The 24328-nt window shown below is 39.9% G+C and overlaps 1 protein-coding gene across 15 annotated transcripts in view; it reads right to left on the reverse strand.

Annotated features, from left to right (window-relative positions):
- The window catches only part of LOC109695322 (uncharacterized protein C2orf92-like), a 113862-nt gene that overhangs the window by 71561 nt on the left and 17973 nt on the right, over positions 1-24328 (reverse strand). For 6 of the 15 annotated variants that reach the window (XR_012439822.1, XR_012439821.1, XR_012439823.1 and 3 more), the window contains exons 4-8: positions 9802-10078; positions 7960-8069; positions 6177-6307; positions 5269-5340; positions 157-280 (exon numbers count right to left, since the gene is read on the reverse strand). The gene's annotated coding sequence lies outside the window, so the exon portion shown is untranslated. The other 9 variants (XM_074050284.1, XM_074050279.1, XM_074050285.1 and 6 more) reach the window with 7 other exon arrangements.

Below are 24328 nucleotides of genomic sequence, written 5' to 3' on the forward strand. Positions count from 1 at the left end.
ATTGGGAGCACACTGGTTGATGATGAAACACAAACAGACTTAAGAGATCCCTGTGCCCACCTCCTAAATCTGCAATCTTCAGGAAGCTCCGGGAACAACATTGGCCCAAACACTTACAAGTTCTTGGAAGGAAGGAGAATGCAAAGAGCCACTCACAATGGCTGTTTCCTCCACGTGTACACAGAGAACAGGATTGCCATCATCGTGATGGCGGCGATGACAATGTTCTTCTGCAGGAACTGCAGCAGCAGCCTGCACAGCTGATTCTTTCTTTGGATATCTAAATGAGAAGACACAGGAAGAGTACACAGAGCAGTGACTCCATGTGCATCCCTGCTGGATGACCCACAACAAGGACCACATGCAAGGACAACCTAGTGGTTCTGCTCAGAGCAGGACTGAAAGCATTAGTGTTAGTCACTGGTCACAGAAGTCCTGTAGGAGAAGGAGCTGGCTTTGTTGTAATCTATTACAGATTTATAGCCTGTCCTGTGGTAGGTGAGATGCTGTGTGTATGGGCTGGAAAGCAGCAACACAGTCAAAGTGAAGGTTCAATAAACCACAGATTGTAGGAGGTGAGAAAAACAGAAGAGAGTTCCCGTGGTGAGAGAAGGCCCTGTAGAAGTGAGAAGACCTACGGCAAAGACTTTTGAGAACAATGGAGTTGGGAGCCTGGGGTACAGCTCAATGTTAGACCACATGCCTAACATGCAATAGGATCTGGGTTTGATCCACAACACCACCAAGAAGTTTTTATTTAAAACAAGGACAAAACTCTTCTCTGCTGCTCCTTTCTTTCTGTCTCACCAAATTCAGAAAATTCCATTGGTTATGCAATCTGCCTATGGGTGTAGTTATGGAGTTTAGTCTTGACTGTCAACTAGACTGGATTGGGAGATTAGTAAAGCACACCTCCATACGTGTCTGTGAGGACATTTCCAGAGACAATAATAATGTGGGACAGTAACTGAGGGGAAAGACTCCCCCTGAATATGGGCAGCACCATCCAATAGGCTGGTGGCATGGATGGACTACCATAGAAAAACAGTTAGCAATTGCATTGTTATGTAGGAGCTGAGGGACATTTTAGGGACTGAGACGCACTGGCACTGTATGAACACTCCTGGGTGGGACACACCTAACGCTTGCAGGAAAAACCATTACACATGGAGCAACAAATGGTGCTGAGAAAACTGGATATCCACATGCAAACAGAAAAAGGTAGATCTTGATCTAACACTATATACAACAGTTAACTTGAAATGAATCAAAGCACTGGAGATGTAGTTCAGTGGTAGAGTGTTTGCCTAGCATGTGTGAGGCCCTGAATTCAAACTACAGAAAAAAATAGAAGGATCAAAGAGCTATATCTAAGAGTAAGACACAAAACTATAAAACTAAACATGAGGCAAAAGCTTCATGGACATGAAGCAAAGGATATTGCCTATGAAGACAAAGACAGGCAACAAAAGAAAAAATGCACACATTGGACTTCATGTGGTGGCACACAGCTATAATCCCAGCACTTGAGAAGCAGAAGCAGAAGGACCCTGAATTTGAGGCCAACCTGGGATACACAGCTAAAATGTGGAGCAACTGAAGTGACCATCAGTGAATGAATGAATAAGGAAAATATGGTATATACATAAAATGAAATGTTCTTCAGCTTTTAATAATAAGCCAGGTGTTGGTGACTCATGACTGTAACACTGTGTACTTGGGAGGCTGAGGTTGGGAGGATCATAGTTTGACCCCTTCTCCAAAATAATTATAGCAAAAGAAGTGGAGCTGTGGCTCAAGCGGTAGAGCACCTGTGTTGAGAGCACGTGTTTTGCAAGCTCAAAGCCCTCAGCACAAACCCTAGTCCAACCAAAAAAAAAGAAAAGAAAATTCTGATACATACTACATTGATGAGCATCTAGAGCATTATGCTAAGTGAAATAAGTCAGTCACAGACAGATACAAAGATGGTGGTTAGCAAGAGTATTGGGAGGAGGGAATGGGAGCTATTATTTAATGAATATAGAATTTCAGTTTTATAAGATGAAAACAGTTATAGAGATAAATGGCAGTGACAGTAGCACAAAATTATGAATATGTTTAATAACATTGAAATGTACACTTAAAATGGTTAAGTTTGTAAATTTGGTCACACAGCTTGATTACAACAAAAAATTGTTTTAAAAACCACACATGGTGGCACAAGCCCATAATCTCTGCATTTGAGAGGCTTAGTTGGGAGATCTCAAGCTCAAGGCTACAACACAAGACTGTGTGAAAGAAAGAAAAAGATCACATGCACCAATTCTTAACAGTTACAAATCACAGTTCCATCCACATATGCACAGTGACCAGCCACCGGGCATCACCAAACATCACTACGACCAAGTGGGGTTTATTCCATGAATGCAAGGTTGACTCAACACTAATTAATGCCATACATAATAATAATAGATTTAAGGAAACATCATATGTAGTTTCATGGGTACTGAAAGGCCCTATACAAAATTCAAGAGCCATTCCTCGTGGGGAGTGGATTAGGAGAAGCCTATGGGAATTTGTAATAAGCCCAGCTGTGCCCAATAATCGGCAGGCTGAGTTTGGCATGGCCCCAGCCGCAGAGGAGTGCAGGATGCAGCGCAGCTGCTGTTCCTAAGTTGTTTACGTTCAGAGAAGTAGGAACACGGGTTTCTCTTGTTACAGTGTCATGCCCCTACCTGAGAACTGTTGCTCCATCTCCTTGTTTATCACTGGATATAAAAGACTCGCTGAAGGAGACGGGTTTTTTCTGATGGGGGGTTGATTAGCTGGCTACAGGCTGCTGCTGCTGCTGCTGGCTGTGTGTCTCCACTAGAGCAGCTTTCTGCACTGAGAACTTTATACATAGGCTTCAGAAAAGCTAAGCTAAAGGAAAACTAAAGAGAACATGGGACAGTGCAAGTCTAAGGACTGAGACTTTAAGAGTTATGCTAATACAGTTTGTAGATACAGCTGTGGTTGTTTGTTTGCAAGTCTGAACACAGGGGCTTTAAGAAAGCTAAATAGAAAATATGGGATAGAGCAAGTCTAAGGAAAGAGACTTTAAAGAACAGAAAAGAAGCGAGGCTTTAAAGAAAGACTTTAGAAGTAAGGCCTTAAAGAATACAGAAGTCAGAGTTATAGAGAAAGGAAGCAATGACGCTGCTGTGTCTCCATCTGAGTCCCCAGCACACCTGGACCCAGCTTTATGCATGTTTGTCTATCGTTTGTCCTTTCTGCATCTCCCATCACCCCCAGTTAGGTTCAGGAGGAACAGGAGCTTGTGAAAACTCCCTACAATTCCTGATTTCAAAAGTACTCCAGCAAATAGAAATTGAAAGAAAAAATTTCAATATGTATGTATGTACCTGTGTATATCTATATCTATATCTATATCTATCTATCTATCTATCTATCTATCTATCTATCTATCTATCTATCAATGTGTGTATGGTTGAATAGAATAGATCAATAGAAAGATAGATAATCTCTCATATTAGTCTCGTAACTGCTATCTTACTCAGAAAACACTAGAGACATTTCCTCTGAGAGAGGTATAAGACAGCATGGAATTATATCTCCACTACTACTCAGGAGTGTCCTAGAGATATTAGCAATGAAATTAAACATGATGCACAAATCAGTGACAGGAACAATAATTTATAAAGAAGTAAAATCATGTCTATTTGCAGATGATATACCAGCAAACCTACCGAGTAAGGTTCTAAGATATAAAATGAAAACACAGAAATTGGCTACCTTCCTGTTACCAAAACATTAATTAGGTAGAGGACATATAAATAGGGAAGTCACCACTTACAGGAACAACACAGAAAAGCAAAATTATTTAGGAAAAGTTTAGCAAAATAGGTGAAAAACTATACATGAGGAAAAATAAGACAAGCACTGAAAGAGCCAGAAGTATACTTGAAGACATCCCATTCCTAGGCTGGGCAGACTCAACATCAGCTGTGCCAAAGTGACTTTTGCTTTAGAAACATAATGCAGTGCCAAGAAAAACACCAGCAGACTTTTGATAGAGGCAGACAAGTTGATATTACATTTTATGGGGAAAAACATACAAAAAAACTGGGTGGTCAGATCATAGGAAAATGGAGTAATCCAGACTAATTACGTCAAAAATTGTTAGGCGAAAACACGTGGCAAAAATTTCATGATATTGCATTTAGGGATAATTTCTTGAATATGACACCAAAAGCACAGGCAGCAAAAGAAATATAGACATTCTAGCCCATGTGTGGTCCTCAGTATACATTTGTTCACTCATCTCTCCCCAGGCAATACCAGGGACCAAAGGAATGCTGAATTTTAATCAACGTGTGCAATTTACAGGAGGAGACAAATTTAGGGGTATTAGCAACAGTCATTTTAAAGAATATTCTGTGATCCCAAGCCATCTACGTCATTGTCCCCAAATGACAGAGACTTGTCTCCTGGTGACTGCAGAAGAGTCACTGAGAGAGTGTGTGAAAATGAGCAGATTCTTGGGTTCTACTTTTATAGACTGTTGGTGTATTCCAGGAGTAAGGATTTTTAATAAGCTCTTCCCATTCTCCAACCTCCACCCCATGCTGATACAGCCAGGGAAGGGAACCAGTGTGCCTCTCTGGACACTTTGCCCCAGGAAAGGCCACATATCTGTAAGTTCAATGACTTTTTTTCCCAGTTTTTCAAAGGAAAAAGTAGGAATAAGGTTCCTAGAATATTTGAATATCCTGTCTTCGGGGCCAATCTTCTGCCACCATAATAAGATGAGTAATTTGAGCCTTTGGTCACTAGCTGACAGAAGCACCTGCCCATGCTCCTCAGGGGATGGACAGCCTTCCTCTGGCTAGCCTCAGGAATGTGCTTGGCCCCTCACAAGCCCCACCATCCCCAGGAGAAAGGGACTTTGCTGGTACAAGTGGGAGGAGGACTGGATGCTGTGTCAACTCACCCTCTCCATCCTGGCATTGGTGTGCCTGCCAAGAACAGACCTTCTGGAATTCACATTTTATAGAAGCAGAGGTTCACAGGCTATTACAGTATCCTCAACCTGGCCCGGGATTACACATTCTCCTGATCTGGGGTAAAGCACCTGCAGTACCCAACCAAGATGTCTCTATAGGAGATTGTGACTCCATCTGCCAGAGCCATAGCACAGCCTCATATTTGGTTCTGAACTCAGACAAGAGGAATTCCTCTTGTATTGACCCAATCCCAATTTTGTCCATTTTCATTTTCACTTACCATTATTGAGAATTTTGTTCAAAGCATCAAGAAATTATTCTTCTTCTGGAGAATTCCAGGCATCACTGAATCCTTTGATGAAACACATGGAAGAAAGAGAGATTTTCTTTAGTCACACTCATGAGCATCGTGGGCCAATGTTTCCTTTTACATTTGTAAGTTGAATGCTTGTATGCAGAAATGTGTTTGAAAGGGAATAGGTGAATGTGGAAAGAGATATCACGTGACTGCTGATTGCAGAGGAGCCCAGTTAGTTGAGATGGGAAAGGAGCCTTGGGAACTGGACTGCACAACAATGTAATCATGTCAACACATATTCAGTCCCCTGCTGCCAAGGTCACATTTATCACTGTTGGCAAGTTGCTGATTCAGAATTATATCCTTACTACCTGTGATCACATACCTGTCTTAGCTCTCTACTCTTCTTCAACAACATGGAACTGCTTTGAAGGAACAGTATGTTCTTCATTTTTGTGATTTCGATGGTGTGACAAGTCACGTTTGTTCTTGTCATACATCGAGTGAGGTATTAGTGATCACATGTCTCCCTCAAACTACTTCAAGCCCATGGGAGTAGAAAGTGTGTTGAGTGGAAAGTTATTGTGCTACCTACGCTTCATGATACCAGAAACAGTGGGCCCCACTTGCAAATCAGGTTCCTGTCCTTTGAATGGCTTCCATAATGGCAGAACCTGTCTTACCCTGCCCAGAAAGGGTCACCCCAAAGCATGTAGATAGTCACACTTTAGATCAAATAATCCATAGTTGCTGGAGTTATAAAAAGAATTTTAGACAGCTCTTTTCTTGATACTTCAATTTTATACCATCCACCAGGAGCTGTCTTAAAAAATTCTAAAATAATAGCATCTTCTACCTGACACAGTACACAGGCTTACAGAAATACGCACTCATTAAGTGTTAACCACATATATTTGTCTTCATCAGCATCTGCTCTTTTATCAGCTGGCCTGATGTTCTCAGTTCATATTTCAATGCAACACATGGCTCTGGAAGAAACACCTGTGATAGAATCTTGTCTCTAGGGAAACAAACAAAGGCATGTTAGCACCACAACAGAGGATTGACATTCTTTACTCTGGAATTACCTAAAGAGGTCTCTGAATATGTCAATAAATGTGACAAAATGCCCTGCCTTGGCAAGGGAGATTTCAGCTACCTAAATCATTTCTGAAACCTGTAACAGGATTGGATATCCTGTGCACTTAACACGGTCCACCAAAGATACATGGCTAGAAATTCTGCCCTACCTTTTATGATATTTAGTGCCACAGTGCCAAAATTTCCCTTCTCATTCTTGGTGTCATTCCCCTATAGAACTTTCCCCATGATGACCCGTGAAAGTAGTAGAAACATGTCAAAGGGTCTTCTGTTGTAAAACTGTTATTAATGTTTTAGGGCTCCATTTTTTGAATGCAGTGCCATCCAATAGGCTGGTGGCTGAGGTGGAATAAACATGGAAAAGTGAGGAATCCAACAGGGCATTCTCCAACTTTCTGCTTCCTGGTGCCGTGAGGTGATCAACTTTGTTATACTGCACTCTTATGCCATGCTGTTGTGCCTCACCATGGGCCAGAAACAGGGAGCCAGTAGACCATGGACTGAAACCTTGACCCAAAATAAATCTTCCTCCTTTAAACGGTTTCTCTCAGGTATTTGTCGCAGCAACAAAATACTGACTCACATAGTAAGTTTGAGGGTTCATCAAGCATATGCCAGATAGGATTTCAAGCTGTTATGGAAATCTTGAGATGGCTTTGCAATACTACTGAGCCTAGACTTGGGAGTTTAGGCAATCATTGCTGGATTTCAAAAGAAGGAGATCCAGCTGATATCAGGGACTCCTTGGCTTAGTCACTCCATTTCTTATGTGCCCAGTGAAGAAGAAGGCATCAGAGAAATGGGACACAGAGATACAATGACAAGAATCAGCTGGTTTAGTGTAGAGAGATGCTGAGAGAACTGGTGACACAGGCAAAAAAGTGCTGGTGGAGGGCCTTCTAAAGTCATGGGGAGAAAGAGAGCTATGCCCCAAATCTTCATCTCTGCTGTCAAGAGGCAGCAGATAATTGGTTCTAAGAGCTTGCTAGGAAGAACCCAGAATTTAATTTCTGAAAGGCAGGGAGTTACAACCGGTTATTCCTTTGACACAGAGTGCTGATGTGGAGGGTACACAGGACTTGGTACCAGCATGGGCCAGTTTCTAGCCACTCGGAATGGGAGCAGCTCACTTGGTTCAATAAGGAGGGAGAGATGCCACACATCAGGAACTACGTTAGCGCTTGCCATTTAATCCCTCCTGCTTGTTAGAGAGCCTCAGTGCCCAGAAGTGGAGGAACTCATGCTTATGGTCAGAATGACCCCGTCAGCAGAAAAGTAGCACCACTAAGGAGAGGCTTGGTTCAAGAGGGAGAACACCTACCTAGCATGCATGAAGTCCTGAGATCAAACCTCAGTACAAAAAGAAGGGGAAAATGTAGCATCTTCACAAAAAGATGGTCACATTCCTATAGTTCATTTCAGTTAAAATCTTAATTTCAGACTACATACTTTTGCAGGAGAATTAAAGGTGTGCTAATATGTATTCAGGTAAAATACCAAGAAAGGCAAAGGATATTCTGCAGTCATCTCTATGTAAAGATATTACTAGGTTTGTTCTGTAAGGATTGTTACCTGGATTAACTGCTTCTTGAGACATTTCTTTAGTTTCAGTAGTAATTGCTTTCATACATCTCTGTAGAAAAGAGAGGATTCCTTAACTCTCTTCTCTTCTGAAATGTCATCTACAAAGACAAAAAAATAACATGTTGCTACAGTTTGGGTCTTGATTATCCTCAAAGACCCAGCTGTGAAAGACTTGGTCAGTGAATTGGTGCTATTGGAAAGTACTGGAACCTTTAAGAGGTGGGGTATACTGGGAGATCTGCAGATCACTGGGTGCATGCCCTCAAGGAGGACTGTGACCCTGTTCTCTTTTTTGCTTCCCAGCCATGAAGTGAGCAGTTCTGTGCCACTGTAAACTCCTGCCATGACAGGCTGCCTTACCACAGACTCAAAACAATAGTGCCTATCAATCCCAAACTAGAACCTCCTGAAAGTGTGAGCCAAAATAAACCTTTTCTCTTTTTAAGTTGGTTATCTCATGTATTTTATTATAGTGACAGAAAGCTAACACTCATGAGGACATTAAAAACCACCATTGGCCTGTGATTAATTCTGTTTTTATGATGAAATAAGAAGTGAAGAGTTGAGGAGGATTTTTGAGAAGATTCTAAGTGTCTTGGTTTCATTACTTTAACAAATTCCTGGGTCTCTAACCCACACATGACGGAGGACAGTGGTTCTCACAGTGGAGTGCTTCAAGGTGACTGGGAAGGCTTGTTAAAGCCCAGATCGTTGGGCCCCACTTCAGGATTTCTGACTCAGTAGGCCTATGTGGTTTAGGTAGGCCTGAGAATGTGCATGTCTCTCGGATCTCAAGAGACACTACTGGGGCTGGTATCGTGGCTCAAGTGGTATCGCACTTGCCTAGCAAGCATGAGGCCCTGGTTCAGCACGGCCAATAAAACAGGCAAGAGATATTACTGTTTCCAGTCAGGAGTAACTTTAGAGGACCTAATGAAGAACTTCCAGCCTTTCTCAGAACCTCTGTGAACCCCCGTCGCCATCTCTACTTACATGAAATAGCATTTAAGTACTAAGACTTCTTCACAGATGGCATAGTGTTCATGAAAATAGTATGTAATCCACAACGTCCTATACAAAATGTTTCTTGAGTTGCTAGGACAAAATAAGGAAGTATTTATTGAGAGAGAGAGACTACAGAGTGGTTTAGAAGAATGAAGACAGGGTGAATATGAGAAATATTCATATCCTAGCTCTGCCATTGGCTATCTTGACTCATTTGCATAGGAGAGCTGGCAAAGGGCCTGAGTGAGTTTGGCTTGGAGAACTGGGAGGACAGGAGAGTTATCAGACAGGAATCGCCCCGGGGAAAGTATGAAGGGTGTTCTGAGAGGTTCCAGGGAAGGAGCTCTGGGAAGATCTGTTTGAACTATTTAGCAGATGGAAAGGAGAGTCATCCAAATGGGAATGGTGGAGGTTGAGAAATAATGACCCTCACACCCCCAGAAGAGTCCAACCCTGGAAATCCCAGGCCCTAGAGTGGAGACTTCCTAGACCTGAAGGGCCAGTTTGGATCAAGTTTGGTTATTCCACTTTGGTCAGCCTCACAAAGAGGAAAGGAATCACTGCAAATGTGACTAGACTATCAAGTGTGTATAATAACCCCCTCATGAAGCTCTAATTATTCCAGGGAAAAGAGAGGAATTTTTTTTCCTTTTTCAATTTGGCTTAGAAAATAGAGAAAATTCTCATGCCATGCACAGATGGCTCACACCTGTAATCCTAGCTATTTGGCAGGTTGAGATCAGGAAGATCATAGTTCGAGGCCAACCCAGGCAAAAAGTTAGCAAGACCTTGTATCAACCAATATCTGGGCATGGTGGTACATACCTGTCATTCCACCTATGCAGGAGGAGAGTGCTTCCTGTCCACTCCAGGCAAAATAGTTTGTGAGACCGCATCTTAACAGAAAATAGCCAGGGATAGTTGTATATACCTGACATCCCAGCTATAGCAGGAATCATAAAATATGACCACCATGCTCCAGGCTGGCCTGGCAAAAAGCAAGACCCTAATTCCAAAATAAAGAACCAGAGCAAAAAGAGGCTGAGGTGTGGCTCATGTGGTAGAATGCCTGTCCAGAAAGTGTGAAGTTCTGAGTTCAAACCTGGAGAGAGACAGAAAGAGAGAGAGAGAGAGAGAGACACCTCCATTTAATATGACTTATAATTACTTGACTTTAGAAATACCAACTTGTCAAATCAGACAGAGAAGACTGTGGATGACAGGAAGCCAGTCCATCAAAGGACTGTGCTTGCCTAGCTTTCTCAAAGAGCAGCATAAAAACTAGCCTTTACCTTTGAACATGCATTTTTTTCTTTCCTTCTGTATAAAATGGTGGTGGAGAGGAAGAAACAGAACTAAGAACTGTTCTCTACACTTATCATCAATATGGTAATAAGTTTTCATTTAACTAAGTTTCTTTCAAGAGTTTAAAGGAAGTTTATACATTGATGAGTTAGAGTTTGATCATTTGTTGGATTGTTTTCAGTGGGAAAAATAAGAACAATTATCAGGTTTTGATACACGCAGTTGGATTTCCAAACTTCTTTTCAATTTCAGATAACTATGAATTAGATAAGCTTGATACACAGCATAAGGTGCCTGGGTACAGGGAAAGGTGGGTGGGGTAGAAAGGCAAGGGAGGGCAACAGAAAACAGTAGACAGAGACCAAGTGAAATCCAGAAATATTGAAATTTATATTTGTAAAAGACACAATGGACACTATCATAGACCAATAAGGAAAATGGTAGGAAAGGGGGAGAATCATCCCCAGCAGGACTGCAATCAAAAGAACAAACAAAAATCTTAGGAAACTCCACAGGCTCACAAGCTGGCACTTTGCGAAAATAAAGTTTCAAATAGGAGATCTGCACACCATGCAGCAAGCATGCTGAAGAAGGAACCCTTCACTTCCTAGCTTACTCATGGTTGCCAGGGAAGGTCTTACAGTCAAACCTCCCAGGCAGAGGAAGAAGATCTTGCATTTTTTTTAAATCTCCAAGCCCCAAAGGCTTCCCCCCTCCAGTGGGCCAGGAAACTGGTTGTGACATGGAGTCCTCTTCATAGATACAGATCTACTTGAGTAGAAAATGCAAGCTGCAAACTATGCTGCAGAGTCAAGGTCAAAAACATTAGTGAGCTACAGCCTGAAGTCTGATGAGAGGGAGAAGCTGTGTATGACCACAAGCAGGGGTTTTATGATAGAGAACCGAGAATAGAGCACACAGGTTCAATCAGAACCTAATGCCTTATCCAGGCAGTTTTAACTGCTTTGTATGCTCTAAGAGGGCTGAAGAGATTGGTGGAAAGCAGCCAAGTGTCAGGAGTTTCTCACACAAAACCCACATGGACAGTGCACATCTAATGTGAGGAAGCATCCAACTGATATTGAGGGGGGCGCCTCAGGCTTAGCTGGTGGAAGCAGTTTGAGGACAGCTCCTGCACAGGAATCCAACCCAGCAGGAGGGAAGGCAGGACAGAATTCAGCCTGTGTATGCTCCTTTCCAGTTTAATTTGTTGGACCACAGAGAGAAAAATAGCACAAACTCTCGCTCTCTCTCTCTCTCTCTCTCTCTCTCTCTCTCACACACACACACACACACACACACAGAGTATACTGCAATACACAAGTCTTGTGGTGGGGGGTGGATTGGGGAGAAGCTTCATTCTCTTCTCCTCACCTGGGAAAAAAGTGACCAGTGGCTTTGTTCCATTGCTATTAGTTATGATTGTTTTGCTTTTCTCTGTGTTCTCCCTTGGTATTATTTCTTATTCCTTCATCTTATATATGATCCCTCCCTTTTATATCTTGCTTCTCTCCGTTTTCCTTTCCTCATCCCCCTTCATTTTACAGTTAATTATTAATGCTTCTAGTTCAATAATTTTTAAATTCCTAGTTTATCCTGTAAGTATTCTAGTTACTTACTTTTCTAACTTTAGGACAGTGTGGTTATTGTGGAAGAGGCCCTCTTTTAAGTAAATATGGTGGATAGAGAAAGACTAAGGGCCAGATGGAACATGGAACTGAGTTAAGCCAGTCGAATGGACTGGATGGAATGCAAAAGTAAAAGTCAAGATCACAAGATGTTCTTGTACACATGAAATTCAAACCATGATCTCAGGAAGAGACAGCCAATCATGAAGATCCACAAAAAGGCACACAACCAGGCAAAAGTATCCAAACCCAAGGTATAAAACCTACACACAATCCTGTCTAGAGCACTATGCTCCCTTGTCTAGATGCTCATTCTTGCTCCCTTTGAACAGTGATTCTTTGTGTTTCTTACTCTCCTGGCTTGGTAAATTCTTTTACCAACTTGTTGCTCCAAAATCCATAACAGTCAATGCTTGAAGTTGTTTTTAAGTACATTTAAATTCCTGGTTTGTTTCCGAATTGTTGATTTGTTTCTTTTGTCTTCTTTCTTTCCTGTGAGTGATAGTGGGGATCAAACTTCAAAAGAAGGCTGTTCTCTATGAAGTCTCCCCTTTAAAAGAAACAGATATCCATCCCAATAAATGCACAAATTGCACCATAGAAACATAGAAAATATGAAAAAGCAAGGCACTATGACTCCTCCCAAAGCTCATTACTCTTCAATAACTGAATCCAAAGATACTGAAGGGGTTGAAATGCTGGAAGAAGAATTCAAAACTCTAGTTTTAAAAATAATCAGAGATCTCAAAAAAGATTTAAAAGAACAGATAGATGAAGTAAGGAAGTCAAGTTAAGACTGGAAAAGAAATGGAGCAACATGGATGAGAAATTGTGCAATTGAGATTCTGGAAAAAAGCAAATCAGAAATGTTGGAAATGCAAAACTCACTAAACAAAATTTTAACAACAGTAGATAGCATTATTAATAGATAGATCAAGCAGAAAAATATCAAAGATTAGAGATAAGGCCAAGAAGTATTAAATTCACACAGTAAGAAAGAAAAAATAAACAAGCATGACTATAATTTTCAAGAATCTGGGATAAGATCAAGACATAAAACCTAAGAACCCATGAGGTAGAAGAAGGATCTGAGATATAAACTGAAGGCATAGAAAACATATTCAATGAAATTATAGGAGAATATCTCCAAATAAATTCCCTAGAGAGAAAGATAGAGACATCAAAGTACAGGAGACATTTAGAATCCCAGAAAGACATGTTACATTATTATTAAAATGTCAAGACTACAGAACAAAGACAGAATATGAAAGAATGCAAGAGAAAAATGCCAACTTGCTCACAAAGGGAAATTCATCACAATTATGTCAGACCTCTCACATAAGCCCAAAACTCCAGGAAAGCAAGAAACAATATAGTTCTAACCCTAAGAGTAAATAACTGCCAATCAAGTATACTATATTCAGCTAAATTATTGTTGGAGACATAAAGAACTTCCAAGATAAGCAAACATAAAATAATTCAAGGACAAGCAAGCCAGGATTGCAGGAAATACTTAAAGGTAGCCTCCGACACACATGTGAGGAAGAAGGACGGTCACAAATGTAAGAGCTCAGGAAAGAATAAATTTAAGGAGAGGAGTAAGTGAGCAAATGAAAATTAGTAAAGAATCAAGCATGTTAAATTCAATTAACCAGAAAACTCCTATGTTGGATGAGGGAGAAAAGAAAAGAACAAACACTAACTGGATCAGTTGGCGGGGGAGTTACAGGAATCAGCCAATATCTCATAATAATAACCCTAAATGTACATAAATCGTCTCAATTCTCGGATTAAAAATCACATAGTCATACTATGTGATTGGATTTAAAAAATCTAACGATTTGTTGTCTGCAGGAAACACATGTCACTGGCAAAGACACTGAAGGCAAAAAGATGCAAACAAACATATTAAGCAAGTGGAAGCTGAAAGCAAGCAGGAGCAGCTGTACTTATATCCGACAAAGTAGACATCAGCCCAAAATTAGTCAGAAGAGGCAAGAAAGGTCACTACATATTAATGAAGTGAACAATCCATCATGAAGTTGTAATGATTATAAGCACATATACACCAAACATTGGGGTACTTAACTTCATAAAACAAAAACTACTGGACAGAAAGGGACAGAGAGGTACCAACACGTTAATAATGTGTGACTTCAATATCCCACTCTCATCAATAGATCATCCAGACAAAAAAATGAACAAATGAATTTCAGAGTTAAATGCACCATAGATCAAATGGCCTTAACAGATAGCTACAGAATATTGCATTCAATAGCCACAGGGTATACATTCTTCTCAGCAGCTTATGGAAGTGTCTCCAAAACAGATCACATTTAGGCCATAAACCAAGTTTCAACAAATTCGAAACCACTGAAATATTTTCTTGTATCTTATGAGACCATAGTGGAATAAAACTGGAAATCAATAGCAAGAGAAAATATACACACACATGCTTCTTGAACAGTATACTTTTGAATCAGCAGTAGGCTACTGAAGAAATCAGAAAGGAAATTTTTTAAATTCTGAAAAATCAAATGAAAATGAAAACACAATTTACCAGAACCTTTAGGATATAGAAAAAGCAGTTCTAAGAGGGAAATAGCTATGAGTGCCTATATTAAAAACCACAGGGATATGAAACAAATAACAAAATGATACACCTCAAGGTCTTAGAAAAACAAGAACAAGCTAAAACCAAAATTAGTACCTGGAGGAAGTATTAAATATGAGGGTAGAAATTAATGAAAGGAGACTAAAAGAACAAAAAAAGGATCAATGAAACAAGAGTTGATTCATTGAAAATATACAAAGGATTGACAAACCCTCAGCCAAACTAACCAAAAGAAAGAAAAGGCACAAATTAATAAAATCATAGAAGAAGCTTGGACTTGGAAATGAGGCCTTATACCATTAGCCACAGATCTCTGGATGGTTTCAAAGATATTAGATTGAGCCATATGAAATTGTAGGTTTTTAATTTTTTTTACCAACAAAAATGATACTCAAATGATTCAAACCAACATTATAATCCCAAAGGAAATTTTCTAATTGATATATTTACCTTTCTTTTTCCTGTAGGACTGAGTCACGTGCTTCCTAGGCAGGTGTGCTAACACTTGAGCCGCTCTACCAACCCAACATTTTTCTAATTTTGAGGTTCTTAGACACCAAACATCACTGATTATCAAGATAAACATGGTAACCAATTTATAATGTGATCCTTTCTTTACAAAAAATAAGAAATTGACTTGAAACATAGTTTAGCATGACCACTACACATCTGAGACCTTGAGGTCTGGGAGAATAGAAGAAGATAAGCCCATTTTATAGTTAGAAGGTGGTCAAGCAATGAGTCAAGTTCCTACAGGGGAGAAAAATATAAACAAAGTTGGCTAGAGAAGAACAGCTTTAATTTCATGAACATCTTTTGTATCATGCAAGTAGTCCAGAAAAATCTACCAAGATGACAGGCTGGGACCTGTCACAAAAGTGTGAAAGGTGGTATTACGCTTGTTCTAAGGGAGCCGAGCCCAGCAGGGCACCTGATGCCCTGCAGTGTGACAACGGGTGGGGGGGGGGAGAAAAGGTTCACAGTAAGCTTTTGTATTTGAAAATTCTTTTATACAGTTAATACATAAGAGGGAAAACACTATTCTCTCATGACTCTCTGTCATTGTTCTCCAGTGATAATGTTTTGAGCACATCATTGGCCCCGAAGGAATCTACTCAGGAGACCACAGAACAGCTGGAGACAGAACTTCTCACCCTGTGGACACTGGGCTACTGGGATAGTTAGAACATCTAAGGAGAAGCATCTGGGAATTATTGCTCTATGTTATGTCTGCAAAAGTACCTGCATTCAAGCTCTTCCAAGTGTCCTTAAAACTGACACAAATTATGCAGTCAGAACTGACGTCTCTCAAGGCATCCTAAGTTGAAAGAACAGCACTGACTTTAACTTTTTGACCTGCAGCAGGTTACTTATCCTCAGTTACCACATATGGAAAACAGAGATGCAATAAAAATGCTGCCTCCATAGGACAGCTGTGGAAATTAAATGAGATAATGTGGTTGAAATCTCTAATATCTGACAAACAGTAAGTGCTCATGATGTTAATTTGATCATCATAATAGTGATAGTTATTGCTGCAGAGAAGCATACCACTCATTCTGATATTTCCCCATTTACAAAATGTTATTAAGCACTTTTCTCTGTGACTCACTCCTCGTCCCTGCAGGCACAGTCTAGCGCCTGCACAAGACAGTGTGATGATATGTCTTATGGTCGTTTCAGTGTATGGATTACAACAATGACCAGTAAATTTTAGGAGGCTTGATATACTTGAAAAACATAAATATATTTAGTATAAGGAACAAGCAATAGCCTCATAGCTCTATAGAGGTTATATATACATATTAGTTTAATTGTTGTTCTTGAAAAAACCTTAGATTTTTATCAGTTGCAGGGGGAAGAACAGTTTTAGTAAACCCAAATAGCCCAGTCATAGACACATGTAGGGTACTGACTGTATTAGAATTACCCAAGAGAACAGTTGCTTAACCATGAGGTGATCTAGAAACTTTTACATGAACTGTTAGAAAATAAGAGGCATGGAAGAGGCAGAGAGACAGCTCAAACACCAGCACAGGGTTTATTGTTCAAGCAGGAGCTCTGTGAAGGGGGAGCCCAGAAAGAGAGCTGGAGCCCATTGCATTCACAAGCTTGGGAAAGATACAGGAGGCTAGTGGAAAAGTACCAGGAAGGTCATTAAGGGATCCTGTTGCCGGGCAACCGAGAAAGATAAGTTGTATTTAGGTCACTGTCTCCCCAACTGTCCTTGGCATCCATCCAGGGAAATAAAGGTTACAGTTGTCCCTTTGTCAGTTTTGGGGGTTGGGTGGGGAGTTTCTAGTAAGCCATCTGCAAGGGAGGAAGGGGTCTGATCCTAACATGGCTGTCCTCATTTTTAACCCCAACTTAAACTAACTCTTAAATGAACATGATTCATTTACCTTAGTAGTTAAAACCCTGACGAAAAATTACCAGAGAACACAGGTAAATATTTATGGGGACTAAGTGTGGAGTAGGACTAACATCTCCACTTTGTTGACTCCAATAAAAATTGGAAGTTTTGACCTCCAGTGTAGTGCTCCCTTTTGAATTTTTATTTGTTTTATCCTATCTGGAAGGTGTACTTTGGCTTTGTTTTTTTTTCTTTTCTTTACATAAGTAACTTTGTCTCAATCCTCATATCAGTGCAGCAGTATTCCCTGTGCTCACCTGTCTCCTGCTCCTCTGTGTTTTAATAGACTTTTGTTGTTTTGATAAATTTGTGGATTAACCTCTAGCACCAAAAATTTTTGAGTTATCTTGACAAAACAAAAACCATTTTAAGACAGTTTTTGTAAATGTTATTAAGAACAATATTTTAAAGATAGTCTTGTTGTTATGAACTTAGAAAATTAAGTTTTAGTTTAACATCAGTACATTAAATTTTGACCTTACAAAACCTTTAATGTAACTGGATTTTAGTCAACTCAATCACTTTCATAACCATTTATAAGTTTCATCTTCTTATGACAACTTACTTTGTACCTTTATGACAATTTGTTTTGTATCCCCTGGGGGACCTTATCTTTATCGTCTTATTGTAAAAGTATTTTTAACCTTTTATTTTTAAAAACCATATCCTTAGTACTATATATATGTCTATATATACATAAATATATAGACATATATATATCTATATATAGACATATATATACATATATATCATATATATGATACATATACACAAATATATATACATATATATCATATATATGATATATATACACATATATATTATATATATATATATATGTTACTTGTAGAAAAAAATTCATAAAACCTTTTAACTTAAAACCTTATACTGTATGGAAAAACATCAGAAAGAAAACAACCTTAAAATCATTTTTATATAAAACCAATTTATAGAAAGCCCATTTGTTATAGACCCAGGTATTATAAGAGAGAATTTAATCCCAGATGTTATTTCTGACAGAATGAAACAGACTAAGGTTATTTTTAACTATTCCAAATTTAAGATTTCTGCTGTAGGCTGTGGTTCCCCCTTTTTTCTTCTCCTCTGGTCTGAGCCAGAGTGTCAATCCCTGAATGCCTGCATCCTAGTGAGACCTGATTGAAATAAGTTTGAAAACCCATTTTCTTAAAAGTAGAAGTAGAACAGAGTAATAATTTTTTACATTTACTTTATAATAAGAATCATCCTCAAGATGTTTACATATTCAAATATAAAAAGCTTAAGCGGTTTGTAATAGAGATAGTTAAAACAAACACCACGGTTTTTTGTTACCTTGAATATAATATTAACCTTATAACAGCAGTTTAAGAATCATTTTGAAGATGTTTACATATACACATACATACAAAAGTTTTATAAATTAAGTATGTCAGGAAAAAATGCCAACTTACACATGCATGATAAGAGCTGAAATTCCAAGAGCAAATTAAATTTTGTCCAGTGCTTTAAACAAATTTACACATGCACACACACACAATTGGAGTGCACTCTCAAAAAAAAAAAAAGAAAAAATGTTTAAGTTATACCCAGAGGGCTATCCTGCGGAATAGCGGATGATGCATCTCTTCTCTCGGGATTCTCCCCCTTTAGAACTGAATTTTCTGTTATCCATCCCATAACCTCAGTTGTTACTATTTCCTGGGAAAAGCTCAAACCCCTGTTAACTCTTGAAGGTGTCTTACACGCTTTTACATAGCACAGTACTTCTACCCTGCTCCCTGAACCTGAGAGACACAGCTTCACCCCAAAAGGCAGTTACTAGCGGTCTCTGGGAGGTGTTCAGTGTCCCATTCTGCCTCCTGGGATGGGCCTGAATTTGAACCTGGGTTCTTACCAATCTGAAGAATTGTAATCTTACCAGGTCAGTTCCTGCACCTCACTGGGTTCCCTTGTACATCCGAGGCCTTCCCCAAGGGTGATCAAGGCTGGCTTTGTGGAGACTAGATTCCCAAATACTGTTTTCCAAACTAGTGTTTCTCAGGCAGCAGACTTGCCATCTTTGTTTGCTTCCTGGGAGAACAACGGCCCTGTATCACAGCTCTCTTTGAGGACAACTCCTACACCACATTGTGGGGTTGACACACTCCAGAGAGCTCTGAAAGGACCAGCTTTCTGGGTTTCCTCTTTTGTGAAGACTCACTTTTGTCTCTCCCTGAGCCCAGGAGAAGGAGAGGCAGCCAGCATTGCCCTTGGGATAGGGCATTGTGGCAGCAGCAAGAATAAAAGGGCATTCTCTCCAGAGAACCTCAATTGAGAAACCTGTTTTCCAGATTACGGCATGAACAAAAAGGCAAAAGGGCAGCCTTATTGAGTTCTGCTATGGATTTGATAAGGCATTTAGATTTTTTATTAGGCCCCTTGCCTAGACTTAATTCTCATAGGGAAACAATTGGCAAGACACTTCTGCCTCTAACAAAGACTGTATTGTTCCAAATGAAAAAAAAAAAAAAGAAAGAAAAACCAGTTTTTCAAGGTTTATGTCAATCAGGTCTCACTAAAATATAGGCATTATCTTGCAGACAGTAACTTTAATCTATTTCACTTTGTCATAAGTATAATTTACATTCAGTTCTTTCATAATTAAATCTATTAGCAATTGTGTCTTTGTAAGTTACTTATTGTATAGAAAAACAGTTGATTGTCTTTCTTAATGGATCTGTAAAGAATATAGGAAGGCAGTAGGTATGTTTTGGGGGAAAAGTTAAAGGGAAAAAGAATGTGCTGTTAAATGAAAATGGATTTTGTAAGGAAAGGTTTTTCAAAAGGAAGAAGGAGAAGGATAAACCATCAGAAGGTTCAGAACATCATGTGAAGTTTCTAAGTAGGTCTTAAAAGTATATAATAGATGGAACTTACAAAAGTTTAGGTGTAAGTAAGTTTACTGTAAACTAATATTTGCCTGAAAGATTTTCAAGAGTCATGTCAAACTCAAACCTGATTATCTATGTTCAGAAAATAACAAGGCTATCTTAATATTGTTCTGCTCTGAGTAAGATCTGTAAAAAAACTGTCATAAGAAAAGGTTTTTAAAAAATAATTACTCATGCTTTCTCTTGATCTTGTCAAACTTTTAAATACTTAGTAAACTAAACCTTAATTAAAAAAAAGGTCATTTAAGTATTTGTTCATGTAAAAATCTCCTAAATGACCACCTTACATCTGTATGACAGAACAGCTGTTGTTTTGGGTAATTCTGGCACCATTGGTACTCAGAGATTTGTAACTAAAAGTATGTAGATCTACGTGTCTGGACTTATCTAAATATTGTACAAACATTTGCAGAGTTAAACGTGTGTCAGTTTAATATATGTACAACTAAAGCTCTCTTTTATCCCTTTGGCACAAAAAACGGTTAATAAAACTTTTGGCAGTTTTGCTGTTTGTAATCAATAACATTAAGAAAAACCCTGCCATTTGGGCAATCCTATTTAAAACCTGGCCTATATTTGTCTTAGCCAAATAAATAGTAATGTATATTTGAAATGTACTTGTGCATTAGGAAATAAGACTACTTGGGATTACAGGCACTGTACCCCTAACTTATAAGAGAGTAAAGTTTTGGTTTTGACTTTTGTCAGTGCTGTACACCTATTATCTTACTAGCCAAAAATTTCAAATTTTACTTCAAAGGGAAAAAGAAGCTAAAATTAAAATGTATATCTAATATCTATGTAGCTATGTTAATTGTTGCCAGCTCCTTTGTAATGTATTTATCCTCCCCAAATATATAAGCCTTCTAAAATGCAAAGCTTAAAAATAAAAACTTTACCAAGCAGATGTATTATGCCCATGTATTCCTAACACAATGCTGCCAGTCATAATTATTTTCCTAAAATGTTCTCTACAACGAAAATAACTAGATATTCTGACAATTCCTAAACTATTGTTCAGTATTTTAACCATGGCTATTCTAAGTCTTATCATTCACAATCTGGGTCCTTCTCTGGAGTGTTTGCAAGCAAATCCCCAAAATGACTCTAAGTGCCCATTCTTCAATTAAGTCAGCCTTTTAGATATTTGCTTTTGTTGGCTTTTTGTATCCTCCTTGTAAAACTTTTAACTCTTGTCTGTTGACATTCTAGAGCATTTTTAAGATGTCAGGACATCATCCATAGGAAAGAGAGATTAAAAATGTACACAAACCTAAGGGCTACCTTTTCTAAACCTCTCAATTTGCTTATATTTTGGCCAAGTGGATCTCACCGGCAATGACTTCCACCTAAACTGCCTGTTGCTTCCCCTCCAGCATGGGACCTGACCAAAAAACCCAGAAAATTCTGATCAATGAGGGATGTTCATTAACCAGAATGGCTAATTAGCAAAATCTTCAGAAGAGACTGTTCACAGACAGACAGTTTGGAGACAAGGAAGGAAAGCTATCACAATCCAGATGGAGTCAATTGTGCCAAGCCTTACAAATTTACTAAAGCCAAGTGGTTTTTAAAGAGGTGTCCTAATGCATGGCTATCAGACATCCAAGCCTAGAAAGCAAATTCATATTTTTGGCCAAGGCCTTCTAATTAAATAAAGACAAAAATGACTATTCTTGTTGTCTCCTAATGCATCTTGTCTATGCTCATGGATTTATTTTAAAATGGGTTCCCCTACACAGACTATTTAACTGGGAGTCTGTCCCGTCCTGCAGGACACATCAGCGTGGGTAGCGAACCTAGAAGGGGAAGAATGAAGGGACAAGAGACACGAAGGAGACAGCAAGACAGGAGTTCTGATCAAGCTGCAAAATTTTATTGTTCACACAGGGGTATTTATGTGCTGAGGGAGTGAGGGGTATGAGGAGGTGCAGGCTGGTTGGCTGGTTCTGCTGTAGGGTGCCCGTTCGCGCCGGCGGCAAGGTAAACTCCCAGAAGAGAAGCAGGGACGGCGCCATCTTGTGCTGGAGATGGAGAAGTTGGGACAAACAACCGCAAAATGTTCCAGGGCAAGGTCAAGACAGAATGGCTCACAAAGGGAGCCTTGTCTCCGACAGGGGTCTTCTGACTTTTACTTACTCTGTTTTCTACTTTATAAAGCTGTTTCTAATTTTAGACTTAAATAACAAGTAGCTTTGATGTAGCTGTCAGTTATCTGTCCCTTTCTGTATTTATCACTGGCCAACAAATCCTAATTCCCTAAACACTCAGGTACTTAAACTGCTTTTGCTGAAAAGCACTGACTCCCTTCTTGGGCCCACAGATTAACTAAAAACAGAAAAACAGCATCTCTCCATTTGTCTATGGTCCTTTGCTCTGAACTACCCCCAGCAATTACACTCTGCACAGAATGCCGCACTTGCCAGATAAAAACTCCCGAAACTTCCCAAAACAAAAATCTGAGACCAACGCAGTCTCACTGTGGCTGGGACTGTTTAAGTATACATACTTGTGTGCCTTGCCCCCAGTTCTTCTGTCTACTTAAACCTGTAGGCAATGTCTACACCCCAAGATCCCTTGGTTTTCCTCTTCATGCTGACAACCATTGGCTCATTTGTATTTAACTACATGTCTCACTTTATCTCCCAAAGGCTACATTCCTTTATACAGGCCGCCACTCAGAGACATGCTGCTCCTACAGTAAAAATGCTGCTTTTATGTCACCTAGTCCAGGATTGTCCATGATGCCTAAGAGACTTTGAGAACGTGCTGCCAATCTCCAACAACAAACAGCTGGGAACAGTGCCTTATGGGCTAAGTGGATGCCATGGTCCTTCCTCTGCTGGGACCTTTGTTTTATTCCTCATTGTGACTTTCTTTTTCAAACACTTTCTGGTGTTTCCCAGAGACTCCAGGCCTTTGTCCAGGATACTAACCAGATCAAATCAATTCTGTTCCTCCAACAGGCCCGGTACGGTTGCTGATACTCCCTCCCCTTAAGAGAACCTGACACCCCCATTCAGCAGGAAGTAGATACAGGAACATTGGCACCCCATTCCCTTTCATTCATATATATATATATATATATATATATATATATATATATATATGTACACACACACACACACACACACACATATGTCAAAAGGCAAGAATGTTAGGGTGAACAAAAAGAAGCCATGTTAGGATTGGACCCCCACCCTTGCAGTCAGCTTACTGACACCCCACCACTCACTGTAAGGACCACATCTAGCCTGAAGGAAATGACAAGCCACCAGGTCACCAGGGATCCAAGCTGAGCAACTTATCTACCTAATTACCACTTATCTCCTCTAGCTTCCCTGAGCAACTTATCTACCTAAATCACCACTTATTTCCTCTAGCTTCCCCTAGCGATGTTGACTTCACTCTGGAAGAATTTTCCCATTCAGTGAGGTTCCCTTCCAGACCACTCCCCTATATCTACTCCAGGTCTGTAAGTGGCTGTGGGCTCCAGCTCTCTTGTTGGGGACTCCCCCACCACCGCCGTGGGACTCCTTCCTGAACAATAAACCCTGTGCTGGCATTTAAGCCATCTTTACACCTCTTCCATGCCTCTTTCATTCTAACAGTCTATTCATATATGCAAAAAATTGGGAGTAATCCAAACATTTCTAACCAGATGGAGAGGTACAGTGTGGTACCAACTGCTTATAAAGAGTCCTACTTCACACTAAATACGAACGCACGTAGTCATCTGGAGACCTCTCAAAGGGCACATGCTGAGTGAACACAGCAAGCCAGAGCCTTGGGCTGTGAACCAAGGTCCCATCTGACCTGCACGATGGAGAACATGTCAGTAGGGGGTAGAGGGGATTGGGGCTGACAGTCTCCATCTAGATGGAGGTCTAGTAATCAAGTATACATTTGTCAAAGCTGAATTTTTCACTAGGGTGGTATATAAATTTTATGTGTGTGTGTAAATTTTATCTCCTTTTTTTTAATAAGGGGGAAAAGACCTGCAAGTATGAAACTGTGCACAAAAATTAGCTGAAACAGGAAAAGTTATTAAGGTCCATCTACACTGCTGTATCCAGTTCCCTGACCCCCACACGAACTCTCCTCCAACTTCCAGGCCTGTGCCACCCTCCCTCAGCTGCTCCTCAGCATTGATACCACAGTCAGCAGGTAGTGGTGCCCTCCTCAATGCTGGGTTCCCCAAGTGATGACACCATGACCCTTCCTTCCTGCTTGGACCTCACAGATCTCTCTGTTCCTTAGCAAAGTCTTGATTTACCTCCTGCTCTGATTCTTCCTGCTCTCTCTCCTGCCTGTGTCCCTACCCTTTGCCCCTTACCTGGTCACTCTGGCTATAGCTACACATGCTGCCACATCCACCCCTCCCCCAACCCAGATATCAGGACTGACATTGGTTTGTGCTGCCAGCATCAACCACCACTACTTTGATCTCCACCAAGTGTTT

This window comes from Castor canadensis, chromosome 12 (assembly GCF_047511655.1).
Source record: "Castor canadensis chromosome 12, mCasCan1.hap1v2, whole genome shotgun sequence".
NCBI lineage: Eukaryota > Metazoa > Chordata > Mammalia > Rodentia > Castoridae > Castor > Castor canadensis.